General features: G+C 37.2%; 1 long non-coding RNA gene across 2 annotated transcripts in view; it reads right to left on the minus strand.

Annotated features, from left to right (window-relative positions):
* Positions 1-20,797, minus strand: part of LOC145680907 (uncharacterized) — a 182,300-nt gene that overhangs the window by 16,463 nt on the left and 145,040 nt on the right. The window contains exons 1-2 of one of the 2 annotated variants that reach the window (XR_014130694.1): positions 3,810-3,877; positions 535-778 (exon numbers count right to left, since the gene is read on the minus strand). This is a non-coding gene — a long non-coding RNA (uncharacterized LOC145680907). Of the gene's footprint in view, positions 1-534; positions 779-3,809; positions 3,878-20,797 lie in introns of those variants that run through there. The other variant, XR_014130695.1, reaches the window with a different exon arrangement.

A 20,797-nucleotide genomic window follows, 5' to 3' on the forward strand; every position in this document is an offset into this window, starting at 1 on the left:
TGATCAACAACAAGAACTGAAAAACTGATTGTTACTACTTAATTTAAATTTAAAATTTCACAGCATGGGGACTAAAACTGCAAGCAAGTCGCGCCAGAAACGTTTCTTATACATTTAAAAGTGGTCACCCGAATAACAAAAATTTGAGTAGTAAAAAACTGCACAGTTGTAAGTTAAAATACTTCGATTTCACAAATGTACATCACTCGCACATGTTCTGCTAGCTATAGTTTGTATGCATAATATAGGAGAACCGAACTACCGCTCTTCTTTTAATCATTATCTGGCTCACCCACAAGAACAGTATGGGTTCCTTTACAATAAGACATACAGATACAAACTGGCTTGGCAATGATTCTTATATCTTCAGCTAAGCTCAAATTTCCCGTTTTTTAAAAGAAATCCCTGACTTTTCCAGAATCTTCAAATTCCCTGACTTTTTACGGTAGGTGGCAACCCTATATTTGTCGTTTGTAAAAAGACACATTTTCTTCTCGTAACTAAATATACTCAACAAATACGGAGATAACATACCAAACGTCTCCTAAATGCTGAATCATTTGCAATCCTCCTCTCACACTCATAATGGTCGTCCACCGTTTGAAGAGGGAAATTCTCTAGCGGTGATCTCCCGTTGTATTCCTCTACTGGTGGGTTATCATTGGTCTTTAACGCTCAATTGTGTCTACCTTTTCTTCTAATCGATGTATAGCCTGCTGTACATGTTGCACTGAATATTTCAAATTTGCTAAGTGTGCAAGCTCCTGCTTTTGGAATTCTGTTGAGAATGGAAAGAAAAAAAATGAATAATTATAATGGTAAGATTATCTTACATCACAGGAAACTGTACCAACGTTTTTTATATAATTTATTCTGTCAGCTATAGATTAAAACTCTTCAGGCCGGAGATAAAAGACCATCTAGGAAGACGCCTCAATCTTGTGTATTAAACGTTATAATGTGTACAAAAGTAAGCGTTCAGTGAAACCTATTTTCTTAATTTGAACAATGGACTTCTGATAATTAATACAAATGCCTATCGATTTTCACTACATTGACGATGAGCTGTAGTTAAAAAACAAAATTTAATGATTCACCATCTTGTGGAGGAATCTTCGCTCGAAGATACAAATGTATCGTTCCCAATTGAAATGAAATAAAATCTGTAGTTTAACGTTCCACGATTACGCAAGCGAAGGCCAAAGCGGACGGATGAAATAGCAAGCGAATGATGAAAGAAATGATGAAATGAGAAAGTGGGAGGAAAGGTAAAACCCCGAGAAAACTCACAGACTTAATGTGGTCCACCACGTACTCACTTAGTCTGGGATAGAACAAGAGGTTGCCTCTGCCAATATACTGCAGTACAATCTCCGTTTCTTTTCCTTTTATTTTCCTCACGAATTTTACACAAATGCATACGTATCTCTGATACATTTTAAACAAAGGACGTTCATTATGCTTTGAAGGGCTAACTTTTATCTACTCTCTTCCGTTTATAGAAACGGGTTAACTTTATCTACACTCTTCCGTTTTTATAAAACATTAGAAATGGTAATTTTAAGTTCTCATGTGAACTTTCAGTGTGTAATGTTGCGATTAAAGTTCATGTAATATGAGAAATTATACGGAGAAGTTGGTACTATTTCCAATACGCGAAAGGTAACCAAGCTTGATAAGCATAGCAGTCGTACAATATGGAGGATCGGTACATCGAACATGATGTTTTACATCAAATATTGTAAAGAACAGAATACAACGAACCCTGCGGGGCTTCTGACCCCGTTCGTTCGCTCAGCTAGAACTACATTTCTTAAAGTAAGTGAACCACTTTTAATTTAAACATTAATATAGTGTAGGGATGTAACTAAAGCTACGTAAAAAAAAAAAAAAAAAACACCTCCACCGTGCCCTTTAAACGGTTTCATTGCGTCGTCTTTGCAAGTTTCGGGATAATTTTGGAAGTGCGGGACCAAAATCAGGTAAAAGCACCATGTTTGCGGGAGAAATGAGTTGATGTTACGTAAGTGTAATTGCTAGATACTGACCTAACTTGACCTAAACTAATCTAACCTAACCTATCCTAAACCATCGAAAACACAGAACATATAGGAAGAAAGTACGGATTCAGATAAAATCACCATTTTAAAGTTATTGCGGATATTGTATGTATTCCTCCATTATCCTCGTTTATGCGTATGCCCCCGTTGCTGACGCATCTGCTCCCTACGGCCGCACTCCGCTCGCTACGCTTGGGCTCACCTGCTGCGCTCCTGCAATGACTCAGATGGCATTCGTGCTTTTTAGCGACCACCTAGCACAAGTTGGTTCGTGGATTATGCACTAGTTCCTCATTTAGTGCATGTTTTGCAAAAAGAACCCGGAAAATGCAATGAGTGTGTGAAAATTTAGTAGAACAGACTACTCGAGTAATGCCCCAGATATTCTAACCTAACCTACCTAAACCATGAAAAAATACAGAAAATATATAAAGAAAGTACAAAATTTAAGCAAAATATTCTGGTCCCCCAGTTCCAAAAATATGCCCAAGTTTCAACACTGTATGATGAAATTTGCATGAGATACGTTCGGTCAAAATTTGTAAAAAGGCAGATACTACTGCAACCTATTAATAGAACAGCTGCTTTTAAGTGCAACACTGTTGGCTTTTGCTTAAATCACTTCACAACAGAAAAAAAATACAATACCTGTGATGAAACCAGTTTTAATTGAAAATAATCAATGCCCATGAACTTCGCCAACTAACTAACATCTTGGCGGGTTAACTTTGGCACACGGCTCTACCAAAAAAAAATTATAGGTCGAAAAATATTACTAATAAAATAGTGAAACGGTAATGTGTTTAAACTCATAAACCATATGGGGCCACGGTGGCTGAGAGGTAGAGCGTTCACCTCTGGTGCGTAAGGTCCCTGGTTCGATACCAGCTCGCGCCAAGTGAGCTGTGGTGGACAAGCACGGTGTGCGTGGGTTTTCTCGGGGTTTTCCCGTTTCCTCCCACTTTCTTCATTCCACCATTTCATTCATTTCTCATTATGTACCGTTTCCCTTAGCCTCGGTGCATAAGAGTGGGACGTTAAACTAAACATTTCATTTCATTCCATTTCGTAAACCATATGTGGGGGTGAGTATACATAGGAAAGTATGTTATGGTGGAACTATTTGCAAGGCAAAAGGCGGCTGAATACAAACAAGGAACGAGATGGCAGTGTGTTGTATCTGAAGCTTTGGGAAATGGCTAGAAACAACGGTTGCACTGCCAATCATGTTTCACTTCAAACGTAGAAAACAACGAGCTTTGCGAGGCTTCCAAGTCACTAGTGTCCCAAATCTACTAAAAAATTGACGATATATATTTGATAAAGCCGTTACCTTCACTTTGCTAAAGTAAATTTGCTCATCTTGGCTTTACGACGCAAATCTTAAAAAAGTCCCTGAGGCTGATTCTGGACACTGAAAGCTGCTTATCAGTTTGGTACATCAGGTAAGCCTACAATGCAGGTTTTACGACAAATCAGTTTGCGTGCATATTATTAAACTGTACGCGATAATTTCAGCACGAAATAACAGTAAGAACATTTTAGATATTTATTTGAAACATCAAAAGTGAAGAATATTTTAAAAGAAAATTTGGATATAGTATACATGAAGCTGCATCAGTTCCCGAAGGAGCAGGACGCTCATACTTTTAGGGATTATTCATTGAGTATGTACGAAGTTATATAGGGGGTAACAAAGCGATTTTTATTTACTTATCGACTGATACGAAAATAAAAAAAAGAACGTACCTGTCTTAAGCTTTGTTGTTCTCCTTACGTGTTGTTTTTCTTCACAGCTGCTGATGTTCCAATATCTGAGATGTATGGAGTAGTACCAGGTCAAGCGTGATTGCAGACAGAAAGGAAGGTTTGGGGGTCATTCCGTACAGGTGAAGAGAAGGCAACGCGAAGTTTGTTTTTTATGTTTACTTTTAGTTTCTGGTAATTTCCATGCGAACTCTAATGCTCAGAATTACGTGTATCAATTGAGGAAAATTCCTCGCTGATCGTATTACATCTTGGAACTCTAACCATAGGTGTGTTCTCCGTGAAGGTGCCATTCCTAGTTATGGGTTTGCGCACATTCATGTACGCAGCGGTAGGTACTCTTCCGGTAGGTGGTAGCACGGTGTAGTAGTATGAGAAAGAAGGAGGGTAGAAAGGAGAATGAAGATGGCGGGAGGAAAACTTATGGTAACTTCGTGTTGTTAAAAATGTTCGTTACCGGTGTATCGTATACAGAGCGAAGCGATTGCTGTGTTGCAGGAGCACGGGCTGCTTCCGATTGGTAAGTTGTGTTCTGGACGTTGTAGGGCTGCGGTTTTTGGGAACAAAAGACATCATTTTGTCGGACATGTGCCCTCCCTTCTTTTCAAGAAAAAGTATTCCGTAGAAACGCGGTTTCACAACTTTCTCTTGGAAGTAGCTCGAATATATCCTCCTACTATTTGATGGTGAGTTGAAATGAATGCTTTCTCCTCCTTTTTTTACTTTCAGTCCTCACATTTGCCTTTGTACTTTATCTATGACTGTGCGTGTGTGGGGGGGGGGGATTTAACGCATATCACATGTCTTGTGCACATGGATACTTCTTACTACTGCACTACGTAGAAAATTTATGGTATTTCATGTAGAAGTGGTAATAGAACACAGAAGAAACGCAGATCAGGCTGTATTCATATTTTATATTGGAGTGTGAATACAACATAATCTGGGTTTCCTCCGTGTTCTATTACCACTTGCACATGAAATAACATCATTTCCCTACGTAGTGGAATAGTAAGAAGTATCCTCGCGCACGGGAGACAAGGGGGTTCTCATGTATACTATTACCGAAAATTTTCCGACCTATTGTAAATCTGCACATATTAATCCATTGTTCACAGCATTCTTGCTCTGTTGAACTTCAAACATTGAGTACTACGGGCATCAGATTGAGCGTCCTTCTCTACGGCCACCGCGGTGACTGTTCGTATACTTAAATTTCATCATTTTTTTTACAACTAGATTAAGAACATTCTTTGACTAATGAAAGAAGTTCAGAAATTATTAGAGGTATGTTAATTTTTACCTTTTTTTAATCACTAAATTTTCATTTCACACGCTTATCGATTTCAATTATGCTGCAGTCACTGTACTTAAAAATCTCCTGTTTGCACAATGGCTCTAGAACCCTTAAAACTAAATATTTCACCATAAAATCAACCAAGTGCGTCACACGTCGCTGAACCGCATGTATGTATTCCCTGCAATACCACAAACCACAATGCAATTGTGACAAACAAATGACTGTTTGGAACACGCACCACAACACTGAGGACCAGGCGAAATTTTATGGTTTTTATTTTCTTTTCTCTAGATTTTTAAACATATTCTTTTGTTGTGAGAGAAATACGTATAATTCTGTGAATTTCTATTTCCCGTTGCTAGTGGCCATACTGCGGGACAACCGTGGGATTCCCATGGATATAGACCCTTGCCTGTCCCAAGCGGGACTTCCCTGGGATTGCCTATTTATATCCTGGACTTTTTAGGATCATTGTGGGTCGTACGGGATCTTAATGGGACGTCCCGTGGACTACTTGTGCTATTAGAGCCTTGTATGCTAGAGAGATTATTTGTACAGTATTTTGTAAAAATACTGTTATAGTGAAACTTTTATAATAAAAGCCGGTAGTGGGAGTCGATTTCGGACACTCTTTTTATTAACGCTTCACCTATACCTGTATGGGACAAAGTTTTACAATATAAAACGATAATCATGCCTGCTGGTCTGTATGGTTGCGAAACATGGTCGCTTAAACTGACGGAAGAACATAGGCTGAAAGTATTTGAGAACGAGATCCTGAGACGAGTATTCGGGTCCAAGAGGAACGGGAATGGCGGAAAATTCATAACGTGGAATTGCATAATTTATACGGTTTACCGAACATTGTTAGGGTCATCAAATCTAGGCGGCTCAGGTGGGCAGGTCATGTAGCCAGAATGACAAAGTAGGAACGCTTTCAAAGTCTTAACTGGAAGACCTAAGCGCAGATGGGAGGACAATATTAAGATAGATCTCATAGAAATAGGAATACAAAATAGAAACTAGATCCAATTAACCAGCGGCGTGGCGTAACACTCACAATTGTTACCGGTTGATGATATTACTCTGATATTATATCTCTAGTTTTTCAAATATTAGAAAATCAAGTACTTTTTTTTTAGCGCATCAATCATTTCAGACTATAGGCATTTGCAATGATTTTTTAGAGGGGGAGTCAAATCCCACTTCATTTACCTTGATCTTTTTGAAAAGTGTGGCTCTTCAGGTTCTTCCATTTTTTACTAAATATAATCAAAACCGCCTCTCAGTGATCTTAGATATTCTTCAAAGTCATCTATTTTTTTTTCCTGCAAAAACTTACATCATGAATTTCCTTCTGTAAGATATTGAACAAGATTTCTTATCTTGATCCTATAACCTAAAATAGTTCAATTAAAAAATTGAAGTCAAAACTTTGAAGGGTTTGGTAAAATTTTGCTGCACGAATTCTGGTTTGAGAATCTCATTTGTCGATGTTTTCGTCATGGATTTGAAGAATCCTAACAGTTCATCTTTAAAGCTATACAGCACATCATTTATCCTACTTCTATAGTTCCACCTTGTGTTTGAGACTGTTGGGATACTTTTGTTGACTACACAGGCCGGTAGCCAGCCCAAAAATGTAGAGGGGCCGGCTGAAGTTAGGGGGGCAAGATCCAACCTTATTATAGTTCATTTGCAAGCCTACCGTGAAAATTTTAGGGGGCGCAGCAAACATTTAGGGGGAACAGGCCCCCCAAACTCCCCTGGATACGGGCCTGTGACTACATAGTCCAAAGCATTTGTTCCTTTTGAAGACTTCGAGAATAAAGAAGCAAGTCACGACATAGTTTTAGAAAAACTTACATCCTTTTGTACAGTCTACGGATTTTTCTAACTAAATTAAGCCTATGAGCATGACAATGAAAAAAATAGACTCTGTATATCTTTGTTTAACAAGAGGCTGCTGCTTCCTACCTCACTAACTATAACCGAAGCTCCATCGTATGTTTGAGCAATAAGTTTTCCGTATTGAAAACTAGTCAGACTGTCAAACACAATTTGGGACAGTCACACCACGGTATGATGAAGATGATTGCATAATTTTTTTCAACACATCAAAGTGCAAATTCAACCGTAGGCTAGAGGCTAGAGCTGGAAATTTGCTGAATCGAAAGTAGTCTATACTAAATTAAAAACAAAATATTTTCAACTTTCCTAAATAATAATAAATCCTAAATAATAATAAATATACAAATTAGAAAGAGCGCCGGGAAACATCTTTACTTCTCTCTAATTATCATTACTATGAAATTATATTATATTAATTCATTATATTATATTATATCATTATATTAATTCGTAATTGTAGTAATGTCGTCATCACTGAACTCTCGCTTGAATATCATTCTATAAAAACTCCTCAGCTATGATCTTTGCCTGAATCAATAATTTTATTACCACTATTAATTCTAAGTCTTAACTCACTCGATAATTTAGTTCCAAAGCACCTCTATCACATTAGGTGAATAAGTTTTCAGCCCTGCAATTATCAGGAATTTCTCATTGAATTCCTTTCAAACACTTGGTTATCTTCTATTCTCACCATGGTGGCAGAATGGTAGAGCGTTCATCTCTGGTGCATGGGGTCCATGGTACGATCCTAACTCACGCCAAGTAAACTTTGTGGTGGACAACAGTGCATCCGTTTGTTCTGGGATACTCCGTTTCCTACCAAATTCTCATCCCGCCGATTCTTCAAAATTTTAAAAATAGCCTAAAGGGCATCATCGTAGGACGCTAAACTTAGATTTTATTAAGTGCTCAGTTAATGGGATTCTTGGTTCAATTCCTGATGAAACTATCGGTAACATGGAGATTTCTGTAATCATATTTTTATTCAGTGTGCGAATATCCATTTCAGCTACAAGGACAATAATTATCCTGCAATAAACATTTATTCAGTTCAGACGCGGTGACAAGATTTCCAACTAATCACAAATATATGAAGTTTCACGCTATAAATAAAGACACTAGTTTCAAAGCATAATTCACATGATGGTCTGCTGTTCCATCCAATAAACTAAATTTCATGCAAACAAAAATAAATAATTTTAAACTAGTGTGAGTCTTAGTAAAATTATTGTTCTGTTCTTATACCTTCCGCATGTCCTACAAGACACTGTGTGGTAAATACAATGTTTAATTATTGAAATTTGTGTTCGAGTTGTCCGCAAACATGCAGTTAATGGGAAACTCTGTGTCTTTCAATAATATATGTAACTGTACTGATAAACAATACATTGGGGACTATATTCAATATTAGATATCACAGATCTATATTTCTGAAGAAACGTCCCATAACCTATTGTCAATAACTGTCAGAAAAAAGTCATGGGAGCCTAATTTCCCCTCAAAAAGGTGAAATTCATGAAGTAATTAAATGCATCCTCTTGCCTACAAAATTACTTCCGCTTAGGCAAAAAGAGACGGTGATGATGAGAAATGAATGAAATGGAATGAAGAAAGTGGGAGGAAGCGGAAGAGCCCCGAGTAAACCCACGCACAAGATATTTGACCACCACAAAGTTCACTTGGCTCGAGCTGCAATCGAACCAGGGGCCCATGCACCTGAAGTGAAACATTCTACCACTGAGCCACTGCAGCCCCAAAATGCCAACTAATGTATGCATTGTAATAAAAGTCTAGGGAATCAATAATATGATCTGTACTCCTAAATTCTATAGAGATTTTAAAATTGTATATAGGATACCCACGTTAAAATATAAAAAATTAAAACGGATCCTAAAAGGAAACTCAAGTGGTCTGTCCGGGAGCTATGGTAGCTCCTTTCTTCAATTGAGCCGTTAGTTAACAGGGCCGGATTTTGAATCTTTCGAACTACGCATTCACAGAAGGCGGCAGGTGAAGAGGAAAATGAATTTTGTGTTTTAAATGTGAATATCTATTAGAGAAAATGTATGATGAAAAATTTTCCAAATACCTTCAAATAAATATTATACAGACAGAGATGCAGATAGAACGCATCAAAACAACAATAAAGTAGAATATTTGCCTGGTTGGGTGTAAAATACCCCTTTACAATTGAAATAGAAATGAAAAAAAATGAAATCTTTGAGTTTTACGTCCCATGGTGAACGCTCTACCACTGAGCCACCGCGGCCCCGGCCTCACAATTGAAATAGATTCGTACATCAATTGGCGAAAATGCCACACTTACAAATGATGCTAGTTTGAGGAAAATATCCCATGGTGCAGGGAGATGATTTTTTAAAGAGAGGGAGAAAAGAAGAGTTTACGAATATGAAATAAAATGTAGTCAAATTTAGCTTTTCAATAGATGTCACATTAAGCACTAAGGTAGTACAACTAAAAACAGTGACATTCTTTCCACAATCCCACCATATGCATAAAACACAAATATAACAGACTCTTCATTCCTCTCCCAACAACCCTTTCGCGACTTTGCTAGAAAATATAATTGTCAAATATGTCTTTGAAATGGGACTGGATCAACAAACAAAAGGAAGTCAACTGCACGTGTTGCTTATGGATTGGGTGACATTGTTACAATAGAAAGAAATGTTTTCAAGGGTGCTCTGACTTTTCATAAACAGTGTTTACGCATAGTGCTTCGGTTCAACGACCACAGTTAGAGGCAGTGGCGGATAATGTTAGTGTTGCAGCGTTGCGCAACGACCAAAGTATTTCAAGAAAATAATATTATCAATAGTAGTAGAGAACATAAATATACTTTTTAATACTTGCATATATACACTTTAAATAACATATTTTTTACTTCTGTAACTGTCCGTTCCGTTAATCCATTTTAAAAAGCGAAAAATAATCTGTCACAGAGTCTCTAATTTATATTGTGTTGCAGCGAACATACAACGACCAGATTCCTACAGCGCGGGAATTGGAGCGAATGTTAAGTCTCCTCTCCCCTATCTCAGAAGTTAAAGGGATTGGTCTTTGCAATGCTTCTGCAACACAGCACGGTTTCCAGTGAACGAGAAAGTTTTTCGCGCTAAATAAGATTTCTAAATTTTATTTCACTAGCACTAGCAATTAGTGCTATAGTCCGATTTCGTGTTCCTGCACTTCGAATATTATCTAAGAAGGAGCTCTTGCGACATCTTAATATTCAGACTCCTGAAGTACGCAGAATTATCTCTGATCTGAAATATCTACATAAAATAGTCAATGGAACCTTAAGATCGGAAATATTACTTCAGGAACTATCCTTACGTGTCCCTTCCCGCATCACTCGGAATACCCACCTATTCCATCTTGCCCGTCCTAGGTTGGCTGTTATACAGAGGTCTCTTTTTTATAGAATACCAAACAGTTATAATCAAGTAACAACTGATATGGACATTTTTTCGAGCTACCCAGTGTTTGAAAGAGCAATTAAACGAGCTTTGACGGAATAGTTTTACTTTTACACTCTTTTTTTTCTATGTTGTTGTTATTGTTGTCTTGTTTTTTTTCTTTCTTTTGTTAGCATGTCCCTGTGTAAAATGGCTAAGTTATGCTGTATCTGGGAAATTGTTCAATAAATAAATAAATAAATAAATTAACAAATGGAATTTGTTTTTATGCATTCATATTTGGTCTAGGAATTAATTCGTGCGGTTGGTACGCACACATTGAAGCTGTAGTACAAACACAAAATACATAAATACCTTAAGAAAAATATTGTCCATCGCTAGCCACCACTTTCGCCCATCTGTCAGGCAATGTACGGATTCCGTGGCGAAAGAAGTCCTCATCCTTGGAAGCGATCCAGTCAGAGACCCATGTTTCGATATCTTTTGAAGAAGTAAACCGCTGTCCAATCAAATCGTTGTTCATGCAATCGAACAAGTAGTAGTCCGAAGGAGCAACGTCTGGTGAATACGGCGGGTGGGGTAAAACTTCCCATCCGACATTTTCTAAATAGGTTTTGACCGGTTTTGCGACATGTGGGCGAGCGTTATCATGTTGAACAATAAGTTTATCATGTCTGTTCTCCCATTCTGGTCGTGTTCTGGCCAGAGCTTGCTTCAAACGCATTAATTGTCGTCGATAACGTTCTCCATTCATAGTTTCACCCGGTTGCAGCAGCTCATAGTACACCACACCTTTCATATCCCACCATATGCACAGCATAACCTTTGCACAGTGAATATCTCGTTTTGGTTGTGATGGACCTGGTTCACCTGGTTTCAACCAGGCCTTTTTTCGTTTAGGGTTCTCGTAATGGATCCACTTCTCATCACCCGTAATAATTCGATGCAGAAACCCCTTTCTGCGCTGTCGTTGAAGCAGCAATTCGCAAATGGTTTTTCGTCTTTCAACGTCTCTGTCTTTCAATTCATGTGGAACCCAATGTGACATCTTTTGAATCATTCCCATGGCTTTCAAGCGTTTGGAGACTGTTGTTTGATCAACGCCTAATGCTGCTGCAAGTTGTTCCTGCGTTTGACACGAATCCTGCTCGAGCAATGCTGTCAATTCTTCGTCTTGAAATTTTTTTGGCTGTCCAGCTCGCTCTTGGTCTGCCAAGCCGAAATCACCACTTCTAAACCGTGCAAACCACTTCTGACACGTTCGCTCAGCTAGAGCATGGTCACCATACACTTCCACCAAAATACGATGACTTTCAGTCGCACTTTTCTGCATGTTAAAGTAATGCAGCAGGACACCCCGCAAAAACACTTTATCAGGCACAAATTGCGCCATGTTCACTTAACTACAAACTGGTGTTGTTGACGCTTTAATCCACTGCCCTATACTACGAACGATACGCGATGACAGGGGTTTGCAACACAAGTGTGGATACACGGAACCGTGGGACGCTCCGTTCGTTGCGCCATCTCTTGTCCATCCGCACGAATTAATTCCTAGACCAAATATTTTTAAATTACAGGACCATACTGAAGCAAATCAATATAATGACAATTAAAAAAAAGTGATTGGAGAATTACAAAAAAAGAAAGAAAATATCTAGTAGAGCAGAAAAATGAAAGTAGACTCGCATTTACAAGTTAATTCTTAGCTTATATTGATAATGAAGGCTTCTTCCACAGTAATTTGTGATTCAAATATTAATAAGTCAGTATGTAGAATCACCCCTCCCTCTGTAGATAGCCTAGTATATATATATATATATATATATATATATATATATATATATATATATATTTATATTCTTTTATAAAATAAGTATATTTTATACTCTTGATAATTTACACATAAAACTGTATGATGCGGAACGCCACATTGAATTTGGGATTAGTTAGCAATGCTCAGGGGCGTAGCCACGAGGGGGTCCACCGGGTCCGGACCTCCCAAAAATTTCGAAACTTGACTAACATTTGTAGACTTTCCTAACGAACTATACTTGTTTAACAGAGAAACGATTGATGTAGGCTAAATATTTTATTTTACGCCTCATCATGTACTCTCTCTTTTGTTAAAAACAATTGTTCTATCATTTTGTTGCTAAGAATATAAATGATAGTTATTACTCATCGTTTTTTTGGACGCAGAATAAGAAAGATATATATTGCATAGACGTATCGAACCCCTCCCAACACACATTTCTGGGTGTAGAACTGGCAGTGCTGTTTGTTTTGTGTTCTTCGACTTTTACCTTCTGTTAGGTATACATGCTGATCCTACATCTGGCGGATTTCGAGGCTTCCTTTCCAGAACATATGACATTACAAGCATTGTTTCGCCTCATGTGGAAGTATATTGTGTTCATCGTGCATTGTGTTACAACCAAGACGGATGATTTGGAATGTAGTGTTCTCTTTTACGCACATGTGTGTGTGTGTGTTAATGTACGAATATGTGACATTCGGAATTCATATACCAGTACCTCTTTTGTATCACTGTTTTGGTTTTTATTTATTAGATTTAATTTTATTATGTGTGCTTTAATTCTGTAAATAACCTATAAATTCTGAATGAATTGTATACCGTGACTTCGGTAAATAACTTAGAAAAAACATTGACCAGCTTTCAACTGAGTTAAAACTTGCAATTAAGGCTTAGAAGAAACAAGCAAAGGACAATTCAGGAGAGTGTTGAAAAAAATCCAGTTTAAATTTACAGGATGTCTTATGGCAGTAATGTTGTTTGCACTAGATACATTTCCTAAATTTATTTTAAATTTTCCTGGATAAACTGTGAATAAAGTGTGTTCAATGGACATTTTTTATAACACTAATCTCTGTTACGAACTCTCTTCAGTCAACGCTGAAGAGGAATTCGGATCACTGTCAGGGGCTGACTTTGCTAGAATGAATTGTTCGCAATAATCTAGAAAAATATTTAGTGAATCTACAAAGCTTCTAAAATTAATATTAACTGTATCTATGGTGTCAGCAAAAGACGAAAAGCATTTTTCTACATCAAAAAGAATTGACACTTTCAAGGAATTGAATGTCCCAAGAAAGGTTATCATCATTGGTTATGCTTTCCATCGAAAAAGACCTGACAATAAGAATACCAGAGTTCAACCAGCATGTATTAGACAGATTTGCTCCAATCAAAGAGAGGAGAATGAACTTACTAATTAATTAAGGTGATTAATCGGATAAAATGTTCTGCATTTTTTTATTTTTTAAAAACAGAATTGTATTTAATTTCACATGTCACATAGCATTTGCATCTACAGTTAAGCTGATTAGTCAATGAGTCTACTTTATATCTTCTGTCTCCTATCGTTTGCACTGCAACACCCGTAACCACAATCCACCGGCCGCCACTGGTTAGAGGTTGAGAAAGGTCAGCGCAAATGAAACGCACATTTTCGAAGTTCAAGCGATTAGGCTTTTGTTGTCCATTGGTCCAGGAAAGGGGTGGGCGAATACTAAGAAAACACGGGCGGTACAAATGGAATTTTTGATAATTTCTTAAAGAAATTTTGACAAGTTCTTAGTATCAGAGACTCACAATCACTGCCCACTGGTTAATTCTTGCTTTGTTAATGTCTATTAGCCTATTTGTCATTCGTCAACATTTTCGTTTCTGAGTCATTTCGTTATATATATATATATATATATATATATATATATATATATATATATATATATATATATATATAATGTGTGTTTTCACTTTTCAATAGTACTTTGCTTTTCATGTAATAATAGTGCCCAACGATAAAAAAAAGTGAGCATTTTATCGAAAAAAAGCTATGAAACTTGAAACAAAATGAGATGCAAGCGAAGGCTCTAAAAAGTTTCTTTCAACTTCTGAACAAACTTTCGAAAGTCATAATCATACAAATGTTGAGTTGGAGGGTTGTCAATAATATCAGTTACTGTTAATAAAGCAATTGGAAGTCGACAAACATTTGGAACTGAGCTTAATTTACCTAGTTGCAGTAATTGAATTTTCAAATTAAAATGGAAAGAGTACGGCTTCTTCGGTTACGGGTCTGCATGAGTTAAATTTAACGTATTTCAAAATTGGTTTAAATATAATTAATTTTCACGCAGTGTGTGCGTATATAACTTGAAAGGGTAACTGTAATCGAAATCGAAACTGTAATTGAAAGGTCATAACGACTATAAGTAACACATTTTTTCAGATCTTTCGCTGTCGATCACAGCAGCGTATACATACGCTCGATGTAGTATAACAGTGTAACAGTCATTATGAATCCATTCTCTCGTACTAAATTTAGATGGGCGATATTTTTAAACATTTTGTAATTGTCCTAATGCAAAGTAGTTTTGATTATTAGTTACTTGTGATCAGTGGCGAAGGATGGTAAGAGGCCCGGCCTACCCATTTACTTTCAGAGATTTAATTTATAATCAAGGGCGCCAATTTCTCTGTAAATTTGGGGGGGCCCACTCAGATACAGAAGGCATATATGAGGATTTTAAGACAAATTGCATTCAAATTATACCAAATATTGTATATTCTTAACGGGATAATCTACCTTTTCTCGGCACAAAAATTTTTATATTGGACCTTATGGGGAGAACATGGCTACCGAATTTCCTCAGTTTCTAAGGAACTAGGTATCTCTAATGGGAAAGAAAAATTTTGCAGCATTCTACAGAAGTTTATTAACTGATTGAAATACTTAAATTGTATATTTGTCTGCTAGTTTAGCAGAAATAAATTACTAAAAAAAAAATTAGTTTTTTAATACAAATTATAATATGTCTAACTTTGGAACCAATTATGGTAGAAAGATCAACTTTTTTTATTTTATTCCTTGAGAAGAAACGACTCTAATAGTTTTAATCACAACCATATCTGATACGCCAATTAAAAAATAGTAATTTAATATAAGTATTAAAGTCCACCTGTGAAAGTTTGACGAGGGTAAGTCCCGCCCCACTCTAAGCTTGGCCGCGGAAAGGGCGGGGGTTGGTGAAATGGAGGGGGAAGGGGGTGGATGTCTGAATGAAACAGGTTCTCGGCCAGTTTCTGAGATTACCTGTCAGCTGCCAAATACTGTTAGCTTTATAGAGTTTGTCTCCCTCAATGGTTCCATACTAAGAGACTGGACGATGTGGTGTGAAGTATCCTCTTTTCCCCGTTACCTCTGGAAGTTCATCAATATGCATTCTAGAGTGCGCGGGAAGAACAGTATATATCAGAAAACGCTGTTATTTTGGGAATTTTTTTCCCTTCCGGACAAATATTATAGCATACAGTAGTGGCGAAGGGAAGGGGGCAGAGGGGTACCCCCATAGGATTCCGACAATGTAAAGTCCTGGCCCCCTTATTTAGATGTCCGTAAAAAAAACTCCCTAAGTTCTTTTTAAAATAATGTCTTGGGAATATATTTCAAATTTGAAGTGTTTTCCTGGTAGCCGTCATTTTCCAATATGGCCGCCGCCCTACGTAAATCTCTCTCTCTCTCTCTCTCTCTCTCTCTCTATATATATATATATATATATATATATATATATATATATATGTATATATATATAAAGAGAGAGATCGTGAACCAAGGCACTTAGAAAGATAATTTTGGTGTCGAACTATAGGCTTCTGAGGCCGATCAATTTAAATATGGCATTGTTTATTGCCACTTAGAAACCTTACAACCTGGCAACACTGTTGTCTAACGATTAACTGTACAAAATTACAAATGCGTATATGCACGCATTACTCTAGGATGTAGCGTACTTCCTTAGGACTAAACGAAACGTACCTTTTCTGGTAGCTTTCATCACGACAAGACATATTTTACATGATAACATGAGAGAACATTTGTCTAAATCCAATATGGCAGCCAATATGATGGTTAATTACTAGGCAACCAAGTAATGGACTTATTCAAATGCCTGTCCGTCCTAATTGGCCTAGAGCCTAGAGAATGGGAGAAAGGGGCAGGATACGGTCTCATTGAAGAAGCGTCTCCTGAGAGGGCGAGGGAAATTTAAAGTACTCTATTTTTTAATGAAAATCACGGTTTTGCCTCCTTGTCCGCAGACAACACTGCACACCAAATGCTCTATAAGACGTTCTCTAAATAGCCCTGTTAGATCCAATCTGTATTGTGTGTAAACCGTGCATTTTCACGGGGGAACAGCGGAGCAAAAGACCTGTTTTTTGTGATATTTCTGGTTTCTCGTGCTTACTTCGCTAAGACTAAGCACTGTAAGCCAATCTCCAATTATCCTATAGCAGTGTTAATTTCAGATCATTTCCTCCGGAGGCACCACGCACAGGGGGGAAAGCGACTAAAAATTGCGTGCTTCACAGAAATTTCTGCGAAGATCTCAAGCACCCGAGGGTGAATTTCGTAGCTCTTGGAAGAATTCCCCCCTCCCCCCAGAATCAACCCTGAAATCATCACTGTCCCAGGGAGTTGAAACAAGAAGCAGGATACGCAAAAAAGAACAAACTTTCAAAGCATTTAAAGTTTAGGCTCGTTGCGCTAAGCGCCTTCTTAGGACGAGGATATGGGAATTGAAATATGCACGTTTTTCTTTTATTTATTTATTTATTTATTGAAAAACATGTTTGCCCTTTTTTGTCCCCAGACAACCATGCAGACGACACAAACCAATTGTCTTATACAAAAATGTTGCCATGATAGCTCCTATAAGACCCATTTGCAACGGTGTACATACTGTGCATTGTTATATGGGGACAAGGCAAAGCCCTGTTTTCTTTGACTTTTTCGTTTTCCGCGCTTACCCCGCTAAGACTACGCACTGTCAGTTAGTCTTGATTTATCCTAAAGAGTTGAAACAAGAAACAGGATACGCAGAAAAGAACATACTTTCAGAATGATGACTTCCTATGGGTGGGACCTACAGCTTAACGTAGGATCCGAACCACTTGTGTCTTCATCGGGAATCAAACAAGCGACTCCTTGAATATAAAGGATGATAAGGGAAAATGACCCTTCTTCTTTCGTTTCATTATTGGTCCGTTTTCCATAATGTGTTACATTACGGAAATGTCACAGTTCGGTTTCGCTTCCCACACAGATCTGACCTGTACTTGCTCACTAACTGGAATGATTAGCTGAGATGTATAAGATTATCACTTCGCGGGAATTTCTGGTGGTCAGAAGTTGACATTCAAATTCCTTACTATTGTTTGGGCATTTCTCGGAACTAGCCTTCTCTTCAATACAAAGAAGCGTCCTACGGAGGAAATAGTTTTGTTGAATGTTTACGCAGGCATATCCAAACGTCGGTTCGCGGGCCGGATCTGACACGCCGAGTTCTTTTATACAGCCCGCAAAATTGTCCGTTATTAAATTATCCGATAATTATTTCTTGTGAAAATGTCATATATTACCTTTTACAGCCCGTGACGACAGTAAGATTTCTGTTATTCGGCCATTCCCTGTTCCTACTTGCAAATGCCTGATTTATAGCATTTACGCTATTAGTAAGCGCTACTGATGTCAATAAGAGTTAAATTAGATTTTTGTTATATCGCATTGTTATAGCATGTTTTCTAACGCACAAAGGGATGTTCTGAATGGGGGCAGCTATGTGTATGTTTAGCCAATGGACCCATTTGTATCTTCATGGCTTTGCACTCTAACTCCAAATAATAATAATAATAATAATAATAATAATAATAATAATAATAATAATAATAATAATAATAATAAAATTACCAGATGGTAAACTTATGGTCGATACATTTTTGGAATTCGAAGGCATTTTAGAATATTTGTCTATCATCTGGCTATCAGAAATAATTGATCACCATTTTCTCTACATATCTATAATTTTCTTACAGGGTAGAAACACCTCCTCGGAAGAGAGAGAAAAAAAAGAGAGAGAAAAAGTGGCCGAACTTGGGCTATTGAACGTGAGGACAGGATGTTTACATTCGCATTGACACCTGCTGTGAAAACGGTCCCTTCATATCTCTCAGGACGAAAACAGAAGAAAAGGGTGGGCGCAGATGCCTTACCCTCGTCAAACTTCTTGACAGATGGACTTTAATACTTATATTAAAATACTATTGTTTAATTGGCGTATCAGATATGGTTGTGATTAAAACTATTAGAGTCGTTTCTTCTCAAAGAATAAAACAAAAAAAAAGTTGATCTTTCTACCATAATTGGTTCCAAAGTTAGACATATTATAATTTGTATAAAAAGAAACTAATTTATTTATTTTTTAATAGTTTATTTCTGCTAAACTAGCAGACAAATATACAATTTAAGTATTTCAACCAGTTAATAAACTTCTGTAGAATGCTGCAAAATTTTTCTTTCCCATTAGAAATACCTAGTTCCTTAGAAACTGAGGAAATTCGGTAGCCATGTTCTCCCCATAAGGTCCAATATAAAAATTTTTGTGCCGAGAAAAGGTAGATCATCCCGTTAAATACAATAACTGGACCAGAGATGCAGTGGGTCAAGTTTTCTGAGTGGGTCAGTGGGTCGTGCAGCATGTGACCCACGGTGACCCACCACCCACCATGACCCACCGTGACCCACTACGACCCACCAACCACCATGACCCACTGTGACCCACCACCCACTGTGACCCACTGCAACCCACAGACTCAATATAATCTACCGGCCCTCTCTGCTCACTGCATTGTAGACAGTATCTTCTGAAGATTGGTAAATTTGTCTCCGTTTTACTTTAAAGACCTTCATTTCCCTTCCTTTTCCACTTGTTTCTGCCTACTTACCTGAGGTGAGTATATCTAACAAAGTGAAAAAGAACTTCAGGCACTTTTGGATATTGATATTTTTAATAGTAATAATAGCAATAGGACTTACACTACATCTTGGCTTTCGAGACCTGTGAGTTTTTAGAGCTAGCTACTGGAAAAAATACATTTTTGAATCACTGTAATATATAAATTATTATATAAAAAATTGAATGTAACTATGTGTGCCTGATCATCACGGTCAAATTGCAAAGTCAAATGAAATTACTTTTGGTATATAGTTAGGCCTTAATCCAAATTAAGATGTTATATTGCTTTTATTATAAAGCATAATATCCTAAGGAGGTAGTGACGATCCGAATTTTTGCGAAAAAAAAATGAGTATCTCGCAAGCCGTTAAACTTACGGAGCTGAAATTAGTGTATTTACTCTTTATTGAAAATAAACAGAATGTGCCCTAGCATTTTTAAAATTTTCTTTATATCGGGGGGGGGGGGGGGGGGGCACTTTCTATATATAGAAAATTGGTAGTGAGTTCGTTTGTAAAAATGATCGAAAACGATCGATGTTATTTAAGAAAAAATCAGAAACAAAATATACAGTGGTTGGCTTCATATATCCATTGCTTTCTGCTATAATAATTGCTGAAGCTTATGTTTATTATATGGAGCGCTTACAGCACAGGGCAATCAACCCATAAAGTTGTGAGAAAAATAGGCATAAAATTTGTACTGTAAGCTTAATTAGACGGAAATTTGAAGTTTGGATTGTACGCACAATTGTATGGAAAATTTTACACTTTTTTTTCCTTTACGTTGGTCTACATACTTTGATTTGGAACTTTGAAATTTCATCCTTTTTTCCACTGAAAAGTATTGATAATTCAACAAGCAAATAATTATACCATGATAATTTAATTGAAATTCATCGTAATTTGGCACATGGCAAACAGCAGTGTGGTAATTGAAGTTGAAGAAGGAGGGAAATTCCCATTCATCTCTGAACACTTTCCAGGAACCTCGTTCCCTTTCGCTTTCTAGACGGGGGAGGGAACTTGATAATGGTATCAAACCTTCATGTGTAATTACAAAAATTAAATTTATAAACAAATAAGAAATCATCAGTTTATCAGGCTTTAATTGATAATTTATTCACAAGATTCCCTATCGAAGGCGTGGTAGATGAAGTTCCTGTTCTACATGGGTCGACATTGCCAACTGACATGGTCGATATGGAAAAGATGTTGTATGGTGATAGAGAGATGATACTTCTTGCTGAGTATTTCAAACCTGACCAAGAAAAATCGTTATTAGACTTAAGTCTAACAAGTAAATTGTGGATGAGAAGTTGCAGAAATCGGGTAGAAGTATTATCAATTTCCACGACAGAGTGCGAACGGAGATTTCCCCTTATGAATTTACAGATGACTAATATTAGAAATACACTAAGTGCTCAAACATTGTCTAACTTGTTGCTCATCAATGTTAATGGCCCACCGCTAGACAAGCTCAAAGTAGACGAGCTA

Source organism: Thermobia domestica, chromosome 3 (genome assembly GCF_964235325.1).
Source record: "Thermobia domestica chromosome 3, izTheDome1.hap1.1, whole genome shotgun sequence".
Taxonomy (NCBI): Eukaryota; Metazoa; Arthropoda; class Insecta; order Zygentoma; family Lepismatidae; genus Thermobia; species Thermobia domestica.